This window comes from Hemitrygon akajei, chromosome 3 (genome assembly GCF_048418815.1).
Source record: "Hemitrygon akajei chromosome 3, sHemAka1.3, whole genome shotgun sequence".
Taxonomy (NCBI): Eukaryota; Metazoa; Chordata; class Chondrichthyes; order Myliobatiformes; family Dasyatidae; genus Hemitrygon; species Hemitrygon akajei.
Window position 1 is genome coordinate 18,006,375 of NC_133126.1, and position 16,958 is coordinate 18,023,332.

The 16,958-nt window shown below is 44.3% G+C and overlaps 1 protein-coding gene across 1 annotated transcript in view; it reads left to right on the forward strand.

The window, feature by feature from the left end:
• Positions 1-4,055: 4,055 nt before the first annotated feature.
• The window catches only part of syndig1l (synapse differentiation inducing 1-like), a 213,093-nt gene continuing 200,190 nt past the window's right edge, over positions 4,056-16,958 (forward strand). Inside the window, exon 1 of the mRNA XM_073037784.1 lies at positions 4,056-4,451. The gene's annotated coding sequence lies outside the window, so the exon portion shown is untranslated. The remainder of the gene's footprint in view (positions 4,452-16,958) is intronic.

Below are 16,958 nucleotides of genomic sequence, written 5' to 3' on the forward strand. Positions count from 1 at the left end.
AATTAAATATTGTAAGGTACGGTACAAATTATTTAGTTTCCTGTACTCCTTACTAATGGCAGCAATGAGAAGGGGTCCACTGTAACACACACAAAATGCAGGAAGAACTCAGCAGGTGAGGCAACATCTATGGAAAGAAATAAGGTGTGGACATTTCAGGGCAAGACCCTTCTTCAGGACTTAATAATCTCATCTGTGTTTGAACATAATAATCTATTATGTCAGTAGGTATAACATCACAAATTGGCACATGTGACTTCCCAAGTATTGGCTGCAGGTGGAAGCACCAAAGTTTATTTCGAATCGGTTTCCCTCCAAGATGTACCCCACACAGGCCGGCGTTACATAAAATATAAATCTGTTGCACAGTGTAAAATATACATGCACAGCCTGCACATCAGAGCTTTTGAAATAATACTGCTCTTGTCTACTTCTGGCACATAATAATGACAGGTAGTTGTGAGATACAGACCAATGGTGTTGGAGGGATGAATCTGCAATAGCGATACAGCACGACACTTGCACCAAGTTTCACACTGAATGCACTTCTAATGACTGACATTGCCTTCTGGAGGCACCGGAGTATTGAATTCTCATCTGTGTCAATATCTGCTCAGTGCCTAGTTTTATCTCTGATCAGTGCTCAGGACCTTGCCTGGGATCACACTACAGTACTGACACTTCAAAGCATCAAAGAATTGAAGAACAAGAGAAAATGAGTCCTTTGATAATGTCTTTTTACCCTAACATGGAGTTACAAGACCCATAAATCTTCCCTACTGATAACATTACTTTCTAATTGACTGTATAGACCACTATATAAGAGTGATTCATTGATAATGAAAGAGCTCTTTTTTGCCCATCTGTGCCAGCTTTAAAACTGCAATTGTTACCAGTAGATTGCTCTTCTTCCACAGCCCAACATAATTTTTTTGCTCGAATGTACATCCAATTCCCATTTCAACATTGCTTTAATGAGTTTCAAATCCTTTAAGACAAGACATTCCAAATCCTAGCAACTCACTGCATGTTTCTTCCTATCCTCATCTATTTCTTTCACCAATTAACTCAGATAAAATTTTCCATGTGACCTTAAAGACAAAAGCCAGTTAAAAAGACTTAGTTGTTAATTTAGAAGCAGAATGCATTGTTTAATATAGCAATACAGTTAGCAACAGTGCATCTTCCAACTAGCCAATAACCAGTATCAGGGAGTTCAAAGAGACTTGTATTTATAAAGTGTCCAGCAGATCTCTCTTTGGACATTCCAAATGCTATAGAGCCAATGAAATACTTTTAAAGTGATGTCACTGCTAAGTTGGAAACTGCAATCATACTGTTTGCAACAAACTCCTATGAATATCAATGTGAGAAAGACCAAGTAATTTCTTTTATTGATGTGATTGATGAATAAATAATTTGGTGGGACATTAAGAAGCATCTATTCTTCTTTGAAATTGTGCTACCTTTAATAAAAGAGCTTAAGAAATGTATAAAAAAATGTAATGCAAATTGTATATTTTGCAATGCAGTTCCAAGTATTTTTAAAATGTAATTTTTGTCATATTTATTCATGTGGGTTGTTCAACAGATCAATCTACCAGTGTACCTTAGGATCTAGTCAATACCCAGACTGGAAACTCCTGATGTCCCATTTGCCAGACAGAAGATAGTTCAAAAGTCTAGATATAGAACATACATATTTATAAAGCCTTTAATGGAATCCGTTTTAAAAATCACTCAAACATTAATCTTAAAAGTCTCTGTTCTATAATAAACTGAAATGACAGAAAATACTGAACCTAATACAAGGGAGACATAACTTTAAAGTGTTGGGAGGAAAGTATTGAGGGGATGTCAAAGGCAGTTGTTTTTGCACTGAGAGTGGCATGTGGAATGCTGAGCCTGGGATGGTGGTAGAGGCAAATACATTAGGGACTTTTAAGAGACTCTTAGATGAAAGAGAAGTGAAGGGCTATGGGGGCAGGAAGGGTTTGATTGATCATGGAGTAGGTTAAATGGTTGGCACAAAATTGTGGGCCGAAGAGCCTGTACTCTGTTCTAAAACCAGCAGTATATAGCACTAATTGCAAACTGGGTAAAATGTGGGAAAATGGTGCATTTACATGTGAATCCAAGAAATGGGAGTGTAAGGTCCAATTGAAATGAAGGTAAATCACGGCAGTGGCAAGTGGCCCATTGGAGGAGTAAATGAACTCCAGCAACAAAGGTTTAGGAAAATTCATTCAATGAAAAGAAGTAGGTCCTTGACACATGCACTCCTTTCCTTGCTGAAAGCAAAATAGGGGCAAACAAGCCACACAGCAGGAAATAAAACATGGAATGGCTAAAAAAGGATCCAATGCTTTCCCAGCATATATGATGAATAAACTCTTCTCAGGCTTCCAGCCGGGTCAGGTATCAATTTTAGCCAATGTTTCGATGACAAACTCTGCCATCTTCATCAGAGATGATGCCTGGGCATGTCTAGTCTGATGGTATTTATACCCCCACCGTCCATTCCTCCTGATTGGATAGTCTTCATCCACAGACAGCAGAAACCTGATTGGATGAGGACTAACCAATCAGGAAGGACAGGTTATGGGGGCATAAATTACCACTGGACTAGACGTGCCTAGGCATCATCCCTGACGAAGATGGCAGAGTTTGTCATTGAAACGTCTGTTAAAATCGGTGCCTGGACCCAGCTGGAAGCCCAAGAAGAGTTTATTCATGGAATGGTTAGTTAAAATTTTAATAAAGAGTCAGTACCCTCTTGGCACAGCTCAAGGTAAATCATTCTCTCTGCCCAGATAGTATGGCCGATGAGGGCTAGGTCCATTCAACAAAAGCACAGAATCAGGCCAAGATAGTTCCTTCCCCACACAAAGGAGAGGAGGTTTGCAAGCAGAGGAAGGAGCGAGTATCAAGGATCAACTTTGCATTCAATTCTGGTTGCCCCATCGTAGGAACGATGTCTAGACTTTGGTACAGAAATGATTTACCAGGATGCTGCCTGGATTAGAGGGTATGAGCTGTAATGAGAGGGTGGACAAACTTGGGCTGTTTTCTCTGTAATGGCAGAGGCTGAGGGGGGGATCTGATAGAGGTTTATAAGATTTTGAGAGGCTTAGATAGAGTTGACAGACAGTATCTTCCAGGGTTATAATGTCTAATACCAGAAGGTGTGTATTTAAGGTGAAAAGGGAGTCATTTCAAAAGATATGTGAGAGGCAAGTTTTTTACAGAGTGGTGGATATCTGGAATGTGCTGGTTGGGTTGGTGATAGAGGCAGATATATTAGAAACACTTAAGAGATGTTTAGAGAAGCACATGAATATGAGGAAAATGGAGGGAAATGCAGACAGAAGGGATGTTTAGTTGGCCATTTGATTACTTATTTGGTTCAACACAACATTGTGGGCCGAAGGGCCTGTTCCTGTGCTGTACTGTTCTATGTTCTAACTTTATTCACCTTACACACCTACATGGATTAGGAATTTGCTGTGGTGTTGGTCAGGGTGTGACATGCAACAAAAAGCAACATTTAATAATTATAAAGAATAAAGAGTTATTTAAAAATGAATTATATATAAACTAATATAGTAGGTGTAAAAAGGACAGCTATGGAATAAAATATGCATAAATAAACGAATAACAATATGAATTTACAGTGTAAACAGCACTATAAAAAGGTTTGAAGTGTCTACGGTGCAGTGAAGTGACGGGGTAATTAACAGAGCTAACTAGACGGGGGGCTAACTGGATTTTTTTATTCTTAACGCGTCAAGAATTAAAGGAAACATGAAGGGACGTGTATTTGAGAGAGAGTGTTAGGGCGAAACAAAATTAATATTAAAATGTAGGGATTTTTTTAAAAAAGGAAATCCAGGCCAGAAAATTCCCAAAAGAAAAAGTGGACGGGGAAGAGAACGAGCAACGTTGAAGTGTTGCTCTGCAGACGATTAGTATGCGGCTCACATCTCGGTCTCCGCTCCAGAGCAGAGGGAGGAGAGTACAGTGAGAGGCAGACTGAGCGTTGGGGAGAGACGGAAAAATTATGTGAGCTAGCCCGGCGCCGTAAATACACACACACACACACACACACACTCACACGCCCGCCACCTGTGCATTCATAGAATTACCCCACCGAAGTCGCTCGGGTCACCGAGCTGAAGCCAGCACTTGTCTTGATTGCTCGGGTTTTCAGCGAAGCTCAGCTGGGAAACTGAACCGACTGCCGGCAGTGTGCGGCCAGATCTACAAGTGATTCTTTGAACACCTCAAGCGCTTTAATAGGCTTTTTTTTCCCTGAGATTGCCACTGTTTACGGAACCACCCCAGCCTTCGGGGACTTGTCAGCCGGGCTCCTGGCGGGTGCAGGCGAACAGATGCCTCGATGTGCCTGTCCTACACAACTTTACTGCCGATGGCTTGTGGTTAGGGTGCAGGTAAGGGAAACACCGATCCTCGGAGCCGGACCACTCCTGGCGCGGTTTCAGTGGTGGGGAGGGGGAAGAAGGTGAGAAGCTCGGTCGCCGCAACTACTATTGTTTTGTACTTGTCTTGTACGGCCAAGATGGTAATTTAGTGCCACTGACGCGATGCTGTTTTGAGAAGCTTCAGTCTTTCCGCGGCTTAGCAGTGGATCTGAACCCAGTACTACACTCCGCGTATGCTGAAGTTGTCTGTGAAAGGGGGATTTGATCAGCTGTTGGGGGTGGGGGGGGGATGGATTTGGTACACTGTTAGATTCTGTCATTGCGTGGACAGAGAGTTCACACATACACAGGTGCGAGAGGTTGTTAAAAGAGACACTGCAGCGTAAAATAAAATCAAGATCGATTCCGTTCCAATGTGCTCCAGAACCTTCATGAGGGCAATTCGAGGAGGTACTTAAAATAAAAACGAGTCCCGTTGCACTTTCGGCCCGCAGGTTATCTTCTTGCCCACCGGCCTGACGTGCTAACGAGTCGATTCTTCTCCGGAGAAAGTGCAGATCCCGCCTGAAAATGGGTTCGGTTTATTTGTACCTTGTGTGTACTTAATGATAAAGAGAGTCCTTGGGCAAACACGTTGCAGCCTCATTAGGTCTCGCATTGATTGGAATGTGAATTACAATAGTCGTCTCGAACGTGGCTTCTGGTGTGCTCTCCCTCCTGGGGAATAGCAATTATACAAATTTATCCCCGCCGTTGGTTAACTTAGTCTTAAAACTAGACGGGATATGATAACATGATTGTCATTTTTTTTTCAATTAGCGTCATATGTTCATTTACTTTCTCCTGGAGAGTCTTTGCAACTGAAGTCGCACTCGGTGTGTGCCCCCCTACCGAGCCGTTACTATTTCTCTACGGAGCGCTCGCAGTCACTGGGCTGTTCGACTGAGAAAGGCACCACAATTCAGTTTTTCGCCGCCCACCCCAACCTCTCCCTGAATGGTTAGTTGCACGGGGAGTGTGAATACCTGAGCTAGCTGCTCCCCGACCCACAGGCGATTGGGTCTCGGATACAAGACAGGATAGTTGGGTGCGCAAAAGACTTCCTAAATTCACACGAAATAAGCACAATGGACTGTAACGCGGTGGTTAGTGAGGAGAAGTGATAGCTCAATTTCTAAAAAAGAATTACTCTGAGGGAGAAAACAAGCCCCGTGGACCACGACATCGAACTTTACGTTGCGATGCGCCCGTCTCCTGCCGTTGCTGTGAGGTCGGTGTTAGACTGCTTCCCCATGTCAGTATGCGAACATCCTCCCGCATCACTCAGCCCTTGTCCCCAACCATCCTCTGAATGTCGGCTTTCCCATTCACGACAAACGGGTCCTCCGCCCTTGGGAGTATTGGTGAGGAGTGAACCGAGGTTACACGGGGGATCGGAGCGGTCACGGGTACAATTAAAGAGATGTTTTATTTAGTCGATGCAGCGAACACGAGAGGCTAAGGACAGAAGCAATGGATGGTCAAGTGCGGATTTGCATCACCACTCTGGAAAAATGTCAATAGGCCATTTAATTTGAGTATTCCGAAGGCAAGTTCCATGCAATCTTTGACAATTTCACTGAAGCATAGGAAGGTATGGACCTTACACTTCACACCTGCCAGACAACCTACTTCAATTGTACAACACTGTTGCTCAAGTCCATCACGCCTGGTAGGGCATAGGTCACCGGCAACAGCTCACCAGAGCCCACCGTCATGCGTCCGTCTTTCAAGTGTAGCCCATTATCTTGGTGTCAGCTTTAAGGTCACACTGCCAGGTGTTCTTTGCCTAGCCTCTCCTACATTCTATGTTCCAACGGTGTCGACCCAGGATGATAGAAGGTTGATCAGCCCTGTGGCTTTCACCCACTTGACGCTTTCACCACATGACTTCATATGTCTACTGGGAGAAGATCTTTCCTCTCCCAGGACTGAGGTGTTTGGAGCTTCTGTCCGTGTCTCTGTAGTTATGGGTTTTTAATGGGATGGGATTGCTAGCCCCATATCCAACCCTCCACCTTTCACAGCCGGGCTTGGGACTGTACATGGTGGAGTTGTACCATACTGACAATAAATCCAGGATGAAGCCCTAGAAGACTTGTATCTTGGGAGCCACCTCTCAGCAAAAGCAGTAATCTGTCAGGAAATGTAGAGGAGGCTTGCCCCCAGCCAGGGCGAGTGAAGGCTACAGAAGCAACTGATTGAGGCTGGCTGGTTTGATGAGTGGACAAGGACTGTAGAAAAGAACTGGGGTTAAATAGGCCACAGGCGATGTCTAGAATGAGCAGCTACTCAATTCTATTAGCAGGGTGGAGACTGGGAGATGCCTACAGGGGTGTGCATGAATTCCATGATGAAATTCACCTTCGCCTTCAGTACACCAGCACAGCCTCTGGGTATCTAAGCAAACAATGCTTGAATCAACCTCTCAAAACAGGCACTAAAGTCATGGTCTACCAGCAACAGTGAATACTACCATCCTGCTGACTTCTGGGATGTGGACTGCCTACAGCAGGCTCCTCAGTGCACTGCAAAATCCTCCAAATCTCCCAGTGTTGGCGTCCTCTCTTGGGAGAACATCCTTGGCACTGAGGCTGTCTTGCATCCTGCCAGCTGCACTGGGCAGGCCATGTTGTTTGGCATTGGACTCCACTCTGAGTCTTTCACAGGAAGAGACTACCAGATGGGCTGAGGAAAGATTCAAAGACCCTTCCAAACCTGATAAGAAAATATGGCATCCCTAATAAGATAATTTTGGTAGATGATTTTATAGAGAGCACGAAGGATGTGTAAGCATATGTAATTTCTCTTACTGTTGGCTGTTATAGAGATACTTTGGACCTGTGCACACAGAATACTGAAGACTGTGAGCCCCACGCTGGGAATGGGATTCATATAAGATGGGTATTTCCTGTACGACTATCACACTGACTCATGTAGAGCCATGATTCATGCAGATGACAGAGCAGCCGCTGTTACTGTCTCCCTTTGACAATACAGGTTTCCTGCACATCCCAAAGACATTTATTCAGAGATAGAGCACAGTACAGGCCCTCCCAGCCTCATAAGCTGGTGCTGCCTAATTGCACCCATGTGATCAATTAACCCACTAACTTTGGAAACCAGAGCGTCCGGAGGAAATCCACGCAGTCGTGGGGAGACTGTGCAAACTCCTTACAGACAACAGCTGGAAGTGAACCGGGGACACTGGCGCTATAGGGTTAGGCTAACCACTACTCTACCACACGTTGCCAGGTCGCTCCAAGTGGCTCCAAATGTAGGCAGGTGGCATATAGAGCATTGCAACACAGAAATAGGCCCTTTGCCCTATAATATTGGCGTAAACCTTGATGCCAATTGAAACTAATTCCATCAGTCTGCACATAGTCCATATCCCTCTATACCAATTGTCTTTATTAATTTATTGAGGTGCAATGTGGGATTTGAACCTTGCTGTTCAGCAATCCCCCAATTTAACCCTAGCCTAATTATGGGAACATTTACAATGACCTATTGACCTACCAACCAGTATGTCTTTGGACTGTGGGAGGAAACCGGAGCACCCAGCTTATCTGCCTGTCGAAGTCTTGCTTAAGTACCCCTATCCCGTCTTCCAACTTTACCCCTAGCAAAGTGTTTCAGTCACTGGGTAGGACTGGGCAAAGTTGAATAAGTTTTAGGGAAATAGGTGGAGGATGGGATTTCTTTGAGAAGTGGCATAGACTGAATTGTCTCCTCAGTAGTAAGAAATAAATGAAATGGCTCAGACTGGAAGAAGAACATCTGGGGGTCCACTTGACCATGGGTGAACCATAGGATAAGACATAGAGGGAGTACACCACCTTACAAACTGCCCAGCCACTGCGCCATCCACGGAAGAGTCTGTGTTTCCAACACTAGCCTCATTGCACACCTCAGAAACCAGGGAATTAGAGTGGAGGGTAGTCATCCTCAGTCACGAGGGACTGCCCACGGAGGAGGGGAGGAGAACATTCTAACCAGGCACAGTGCCCTGTAGAATGTGCTGTTATTGGAGATGATACAGAGGAGATCCACGAGAATAACTCCAGGAAGGAAGGGGTTCATGTATGACAGACAGACATACTTTATTGATCCCGAGGAAAATTGGGTTTCGTTACAGCCACACCAACCAAGAATAGTGAAGAAATATAGCAATATAAAACCATAAATAATTAAATAATAATAAGTTAATCATTAGGAGTGAGGAGTGTTTGATGGCCCTGGGCCTATAGTCACTGGAGTTTAGAAGAATGGGGTGGATCTCAATGAAACATATCAAATATGGAATTGCAGATTCTGTTGATGCTGGAAACCCACAACACACATAAAATGCTGGAAGAATTCAACAAATCAGGGAGCAACTAACAAGGTCCTGATGAAGAGGCTTGGCCCAAAATGTCGACAGTTTATTCCCGTCCATAAATGTTAGCTGACATATTGAATTTCTCCAGCATTTTATGTGTATTGAAAGGCCCAGTTTAGAGTGAAAATGGAGAGGATGTTCCAACGTTGGGAGAGTCCAGGATCAGAGGACACAGCCTCCAATTACAAGGATGTCCGGAGAGTGGAGATGAGGAGGGATTTCTTTAGACAGAGAGCAGAGAATCTGCTGAATTCATCGCCACAGATGAGACCCTTCATCAGGACTGGGGAAAAAATGAGGAGTCAGGGAAGGTGGGGGGAGGAAAAGGAGACACGAGGTGATAGGTGAAACGGGGGTGGGGGGGGGTGGGGGGAGCAGGGAAGTTGATTGGTGAAAGCGATAGAGGGCTGGAGAAGGGGGAATCTAATAGGAGCGGACAGAAGACCATGCAAGGTAGAAAACGTGTGTGGGGGGGGGGGGGCTGTTGCAGGCAAGGAGATAAGGTGAGAGAGGGAAAAGTTGAAGCGTGGAGGGGCATTACCGAAAGTTCGAGAAATCGATGTTCATGCCATCAGGTTGGAGGCTACCCTGACGGAATATAAGGTGTTGCTCCTCCACCCTGAGGATGGCCTCATGACAGTAGAGGAAGCCTTGGGTAGACATATCAGAATGGGAAGAGGAAGTCGAATTAAAAGGGATAGCCGCTGCGATTCCGGCGGACGAAGTGCAGGTGCTCGGTGAGGCGGGAGGCCCACACCGGGAATGGGGTTGAGGAAGATAACTCAGCCACGATGGAATGGCGGAGCAGATTCGATGGGCCGGACATCCCAATTCTGCTCCTCTGATTTATGTTCTTATGGCAGAATGATGGAAAGCCCCACAACAGTCCGCTGAGAAAGTCCGTCACGCACAAACCAAATTTTAACTTGAGACCACCAAGCTCTAAACTGTTTTATTTTTATTTTGGTGTGGGGAGGCAGGTCACGGTAACCATGTTTTTGGGGAATGTTCTGAGAAAGAAAAGGGATGGATAACACCGCGCTAAAATAAAGGACTGGTTAAACTAAAGATTTTTTTTAAGCGGTCTCAGTCGGCCGCGCTTGTCCGGAGCTGTGTGCACTGTTTCTGAGTCGGGAAGGTGATGAACGAGTTAATGCTTGGTTGACCAGTTGTGAAACCCACATATCAGAGTGGGGGGTCTCGACCGAAACGTCCGCAGCTTCTCGCCTCCACACTCCCCCGACGCTGCTCGACACGCTGAGTTCTCCCAGCAGTTAAGTTTGTTGGTGGATCAGAGTATTCATCCGAGAATGAGCGCAAGGTTTTAAAGTCTACTGCCCGTGATGAAAATTGCACATCAAGTGTTAAGTGCAGTGTTTGGTGGGAGGGTTGAGGCGGTGAATGGTTGCTATATTAATGGTTGCACAGTGAACACGCTACTTCAGAATGAAAATCATTATGTGAAGCACATTGAGGCATTTAAATATAATGAGCTGCTTTCTGAATACATTATTTTTACTACCTGCTATTTGATATTACCGATAATAAATCCACTTCCATTGCCATTATGCTTGTAATTTCAAATTCTGAAGTTTACCAGTTATGTAACTTAAGCAAGACGGTCCGCACCTCATTATTTCGTACTCGCGATACTCAAGAACGAAGGGAGTGAACCCTGTTGTAATCCACTTCCGAGTTCCCTCCTGACCTAAATCGAGACCTCACCGAGTTGCACTTTATTTGTGGACACAGCTGCTGTATGGCTGCTCCCAGTCCTCCTCCAACCCATCCCGAGCCACAGGACAGACATAATCTTTTTCCCACTCCTCTTGCGCCGCCGTATAGAAGTTGATTTAAACCAAGCCTGTGTTGCAGGTACCCTGGCCATATGAAAAGCCGATACAAAGACGCACATTGCGTATCACGGTCTTTGAGATGCAGGCGCCTTCTCCCCGGCAGTCGTTTACTTGATGTACAGTAGATGTGAACAACTGGCTCAGCAACCAGCCTACTCTCATCGCCTTTCGATACTTGCCTCAACTTAGTCAGCCTTCTGGAAATAAACTAATGCCACAGTGAAGATACTGAGCTGTCTTCACTCCTGCATTCACCCATGCTGGGGCTGTCTCCTCCCATATGCATCAGTTTCCAGACACGTATAAAACCAAAAGACACAGGGGTACGCTGAGGCCATTCAGCCCATCGAGTCTGCTCATCGTGGCTGATCCTGGATCCCACTCAACCCCATACCCCTTCTCGCCATATCCTTTAATACCCTGACCAATAGGAAACGATCAACTCCTGCCTTAAATATATGCACAAACATGGCCTCCACTGCAGCCGGTGGCAGAGCATTCCACAGATTCAGCACTTTCTGGCTAAAAAAAAATCCTCCTTACCTCTCTTCAAAAAGGTCGCCCCCTCAATTCTGAGGCTGTGCCCTCTAGTTCTGGATATCCCCACCTTAGGAAAGATCCTCTCCACATCCACCCTATCTGGACCTTTCAACATTCAGGGGGTTTCAATGAATCCCAGTGAGTACAGGTCTAAAGGTGCAAGACACTCCTCATATGTTAACCCCTTCATTCCCAGAATCATCTTTGTGAACCTCCTCTGGACTCTCTCCAATGATAACACATCCTTTCAGAGATACAAAACCATCGACAATACTGACCTGACCAGTGACTAAAGCTTTAGCATTATCTCCTTATTTTTATATTCTATTCCCCTTGAAATAAATGTCAACATCGTATTTGCCCTCTTTACCACAGACTCAACCTGTAAATTAACCTTCTGTCACTCTTGCACAAGGACTCCTAAGTTCCTCTGCACCTCTGATGTTTGAACCTTCTCCCCATTTAGACAATAGTCTGTGCGATTGTTCCTTTTACCAAAGTGCATTATCATACATTTCCCAACACTGTATTCCACCTGCTACTTTTTTGCCCATTCTTCCAGTTTGTCTAAGTCCTGCTGCAATCGCATTGCTTCCTTAGCACTACCTACCCCTCCACCTGTTTTTACATCATCTGCAAACTTTGCCACAAAGCCATCAATTCATTATCCAAATCATTGACAAACAATGTGAAAAGTAGTAGTCCCAATACTGACATCACTAATCACTGGCAGCCAACCAGAAAAGGCTGCCTTTATTCCTCTCAATGCCTTCTGCCTGTCAGCCAGTATCTTTCCTATAATGCCATAAGGTTTTATCTTGTTAAGCAGCCTCATATGTGGCACCTTATCCAATGCCTTCTGAAAATCTAAGTAAATAATAACCTCTGCCTCTCCTTTGTCCGCCCTGCTTGTTACTTCTTTGAAGAACTCTAACAAATTTGTCAGGCAAGATTTTCCTTTAAAGAAACCATGCTCACTTTGACTTATTTAATCATTAGTCTCCAAGTACTCTGAAACCTCGCCCTTAACAACAGACTCCAACACTTTCCCAACCACTGAGGTTAGGCTAACTGGCCTATAATTTCCTTTCTTTTGCCTTCCTCCCTTCTTAAAGAGTGGAGTGGCATTTGCAATAATCCAGTCCTCCAGGACCATGCCAGAATCAAGTGATTCTTGAAAGATCATGACTAATGCATCCATTATCTGTTCAGCTCCCTCTCTCAGGATTCTGGGATGTAGTCCATCTGGCCCAGGTGACTTATCCACCTTAAGACCTTTGAGTCTGCCTAGCACTTTTTCCTTTGTAATAGCAATGGCCCTCACTCCTGCTCCCTGACACTCACGGACCTCTGGTAACCTGCTAGTGTCTTCCACAGTGAAGACAGATGCAAAATACTCATTAAATTCATCTGACATTTCTTTGTCCCCCGTTAGTACCTCACCAGCATCATTTTCCAGTGGTCCAATATCAACTCTCATTTCCCTTTTACTCTTTATATAACTGAAAAAACCTTTGGTATCCTGCTTCATATTATTGGCTAGTTATGTGACTGATGCTTCCTCTGGATCATTGTTAATGTATACCCTCTCATAGAGCAATGCAACTCAAAAACTTGTCCATGCCAACGAGACGCCAAAATAAGCTAGTGGCCTTTTCCCGCATTTGTTCTAGTCTTAACCTTTCTTATCCATGTACTTGTCAAAGGGTCTTTTAAATGTTGTTAATGTACCTGCCTCCAATCACTTCCTCTGACAGCTTGCTCCACATATTTACCACTCTCTTCATGAATAAGTCATCTCAAAGGTTCCTGTTAAATTTTTCCCCACTCACCTTAGACTTACACCCTCTGGTTTCTTAAACCCTTTCCCTGGGAGAAAGATTGTATGTTCACTCTATCATTGGTGCTCAGGATATTATACTCTTCTGTAAGGTCACTGCTCGGACTCATACAATCCAACGAATGAGGTCCTTCATTAGTAGATTGAGGAGATTTGGTATATCACTGCAGACTCCTAATAAAGGAATACAAATTTCTACAGATGTACCCCAGAGAGTATTTTGACTGGTTCTATCACTGTATGACGTGGAGGCTCCAATATAATATATCCTTGGGCTTGTGCAGGGAGCTGGAGAGTGTTGGGCTCTGAGGTTTCTAGACCACCTGAATTTTTCAGGTTAATTGTTGTCATAATGAAAGTCATTAATCCCTGGTGCTTTCTGTTTAATCTTGTTCGGTTTATGTTGATTGTTAAGTTTTTCTGCATTCTGTGATTATTTAAGCAAACTCCCGATCAGTGCTTACCGCGGAGCCCTAGCTTTCAGAATGTTAAGTCTCACGCTGTCGCTCTGCCAAGCCACTGATGTTTTATTGGAGCTCTTATGATTAAGCCCTAGTTGGCATCTCCTCATGGGAGCCTGTCTTCCCTCCATACGAGTTCAGCTTTTGCCAGCATGCACCCCGGGACAGAAAAAGAGCTGCAGAGGATTGTGGACTGACCCAGTTTCATCATGGGCACTAACCTCCTCACCATCAAGGACACCTTCAAAAAGTGGAGCCTCAAAAAGGCAGCATCCACCATTTCGGACCCTCACTATCAGGGAGGAGATACTGGAGCCTGAGGATGAACAGCTTCTTCTCCTCCAGATTTCTGAATGGTCCATGAACCAATGAACACTAACTCACTATTCCTAGTTTGTACTATTTATCCATGTTTTTTTATGCTAACTTTATTTTTGCATGCTATCCATACAGTTCATCTAAAACACAATTACATTGAGGTAGTACAAAGTGAAAAGCAATTACAGAATTTTTTTGGGTGATAATGTAGAAGAATAGGGTTGAGAAGGATAATAAATTTGCCAAAGTGGTATGGTGGAGCAGACACAATGGTCCGAATTGCCTAATTCTGCTCGTGTTTTATGGTCTTATGGTATAATGTTACAGTTACGGAGACATTGTAGTGCAGGTAACCAATAAGGTCTAAAGGCCACAGTGAAGTAGATTGCGAGATCAAAAGTTCATCTTTATCATTAGGATGCAGGATGAGGACCAGTGACCGATGAGAGGGTGAGTTCTTGGGTCAGAGGTCTGTGCGGGGCAGAGGCACCAGGTCATTCAGTAAATCCAGTAGCATGAGGTCAGTCAGCTGATCTGGAGATTCGAGGTCGATCTGGATGTCAGGCTTCAGTGAGTCCAGACGTCAGGTTGGAAGGTGCCGAGATCGAAGACGTGCGATCCCAAGGTCAAGGGCTGTGATCTGTAAGACCTAAGGATGTGGGACAGTGATCCCCAATGGACAGGTCGGCGGTACGAAGAGGAATGTTTTGTCGTTGTTGTGTCTGCTTTCTTATCTAATTCACTGTGTGGTGTTCTGCTGAGCATTGAGGGCAATATGTTGGCACTAGAAGTGAGGCGACACCTGCAGGCTGCCCCCAGCACATCCTTAGACTGTGTTGGCTGCTAACACAAACGGCACATTTGACTCCATGTTTCAATGCACATATATCTAATCTGAAGAGGTCAGTTCAATAGTTTGATAACAGGGTGATAGAAGCTATCCGCAAGCTTGGTGATTCATTTTTTGTTCTAAGCTTTTATATCTTCTGGCGGATGGAAGGGGGTAAAAAGGAAAACAATTAGGATGGTTACATTGCTGATTACAAGGCAGTGGGAAGTAAAAGCACTTCATGGGTGGAAATGCTTTTAAGATTTTCATGATGGGTTGAGCTGTATCTATGTTCTGTGATTTCTAGCAGTCTCGAGCTGAATATTTGCCTACTAATCCGTGATGCTTCTGCATGGGATGAGTTCCATGGAGCACCAACAGGGACATGCTGAATTTTCTTAGCTTTCTGAGGAACTAGAGGTGCTGGTGTGCTTTCTGGGCCATAGCAACCTGATGGTTTGACTAAGACAAGCGATTGGTGATATTTACACCTTGGAACTTGAAGCTCTTAACCGTTGCCGCCACAGCTGCATTGACACATAGAAGGATGTGTGCTCTGCCCTGTCTCGGAAAGTCAATAAACTGCTCTTTTGTTTTGCCTACATTGAGGGAAAGGTTGGCATCATGTCACCATGCCACTATGTTCTCTGTCTCCTTCCTGTACTCCTGCGCCTCACTATTTGAGATCCAACCCCCTATACTAGTGTCATCTGAGAACTTGTAGATGGAGTAGGAGAAGAATCTGGCATACAGTCATGAGTGTTTTGGGAATAAAGCAAGGGGTTGTGGATTCAGCCTTGTGAGTATAATCATCTTCTTCCATTCATTAAAAGCTTTCAGTAATGAGCGAAGGACTGTGATCTTGGAAACTATAGGCTGGTAGCCCCGACATCAGTAGTGGGTGAGGTATTGGACGTAATTCTATGCGAACAGTTATGAAAGTATTTGGATAGACAGGGATTGATTAGAGATACTCAAATGGATTTCTGCGTAGCAGGTCATGTCTATCCAAAGATACAGAGTTTTTCAAGGAAGTTACTAGGAAAGTTGATGAAAGCAGTGCAGTGGATGTTGTCTACATGGACTTTAGCAAGGCATTTGACAAGGTCCCATCTGGGAAGTTGGTCAAGAAGGTTGATTAAATTACGCATTGACTTCGCGGGATAAGCCAGAGAGTGTTAGTAGAAGGTTGCCTCTCTGACTGGAGGCCTGTGATTATTGGTGTGCCACAGGGATCAGTGCTGGGTCCATTGTTGTTTCTGATCTAGATCAACGATTTGGATGATAATGTGATAAACTGGATCAGCAAATTGCAGATGACATCAAGATTGGGGGTGTAGTGGACAGTGAGGAAGATTATCAGAGCTTGCAGTGGGATCTGGACCAGCTGGAAAATGGGTTGAAAAATGGCAGATGGAATTTAATGCGGACAAGTGTGAGGTGTTGCACTTTAGGAGGACAAATCAAGGTAGGATTTACTGTACATAGTGAGCAGTAGGGCTCTGAGAATTGCAGTAGAACAGAGGGATCTTGGAATATAGATCCATAATTCCTTAGAAGTGGCATCCCAGGTAGAAAGGGTCATAAAGAAAACTTTTGGCACATTTGCTTTCATAAGTTAATGTATTGAGTACAGGAGTTGGGCTGTTATGCTGATTGTATATGATATTGATAAGGGCTAATTTGGAGTATTGTGTGTAGTTTTCATCACCTACTTACAGGAAAGATGTCAATAAGATTGAAATACTGCAGAGAAAATTTATGAGGATGTTGCCAGAACTAGGGTATCTGAGTTATAGGGAAAGATTGAACAGGTTAGAAATTTATTCCCAGCAGCATAGAAGAGTGAGGGATGATTTAATAGAGGTATACAAAATTATGAGAGGTGTAGACAGGGTAAGTGCAAGCAGGCCTTTTCCACTGAGGTTGGGTGAAACTAGAACTAGAGGTCATGGGTTAAGGGTGAAAGGTGAAATGTTTAAAGGGAACGAGAGGGGAAACATCTTCACTCAGAGGGTGGTGAGTGTGGAATGAACTGCCAGTGGAAATAGTGGATGTGGGTTTGATTTCAACATTTAAGAGAAATTGCAATAGGTTCGTGGATAGGAGGTGTGGAGGGCTGTGGTCCAGGTGCAGGTTAATAGGACTAGGCAGATTAATAGTCTGGCACAGACTAGATTGTCTGTTTCTGTGCTGTAATGTTCTGGAACTCTGTCTCCTGGGTTTAGATGAGAGAGTAGACGCACCTT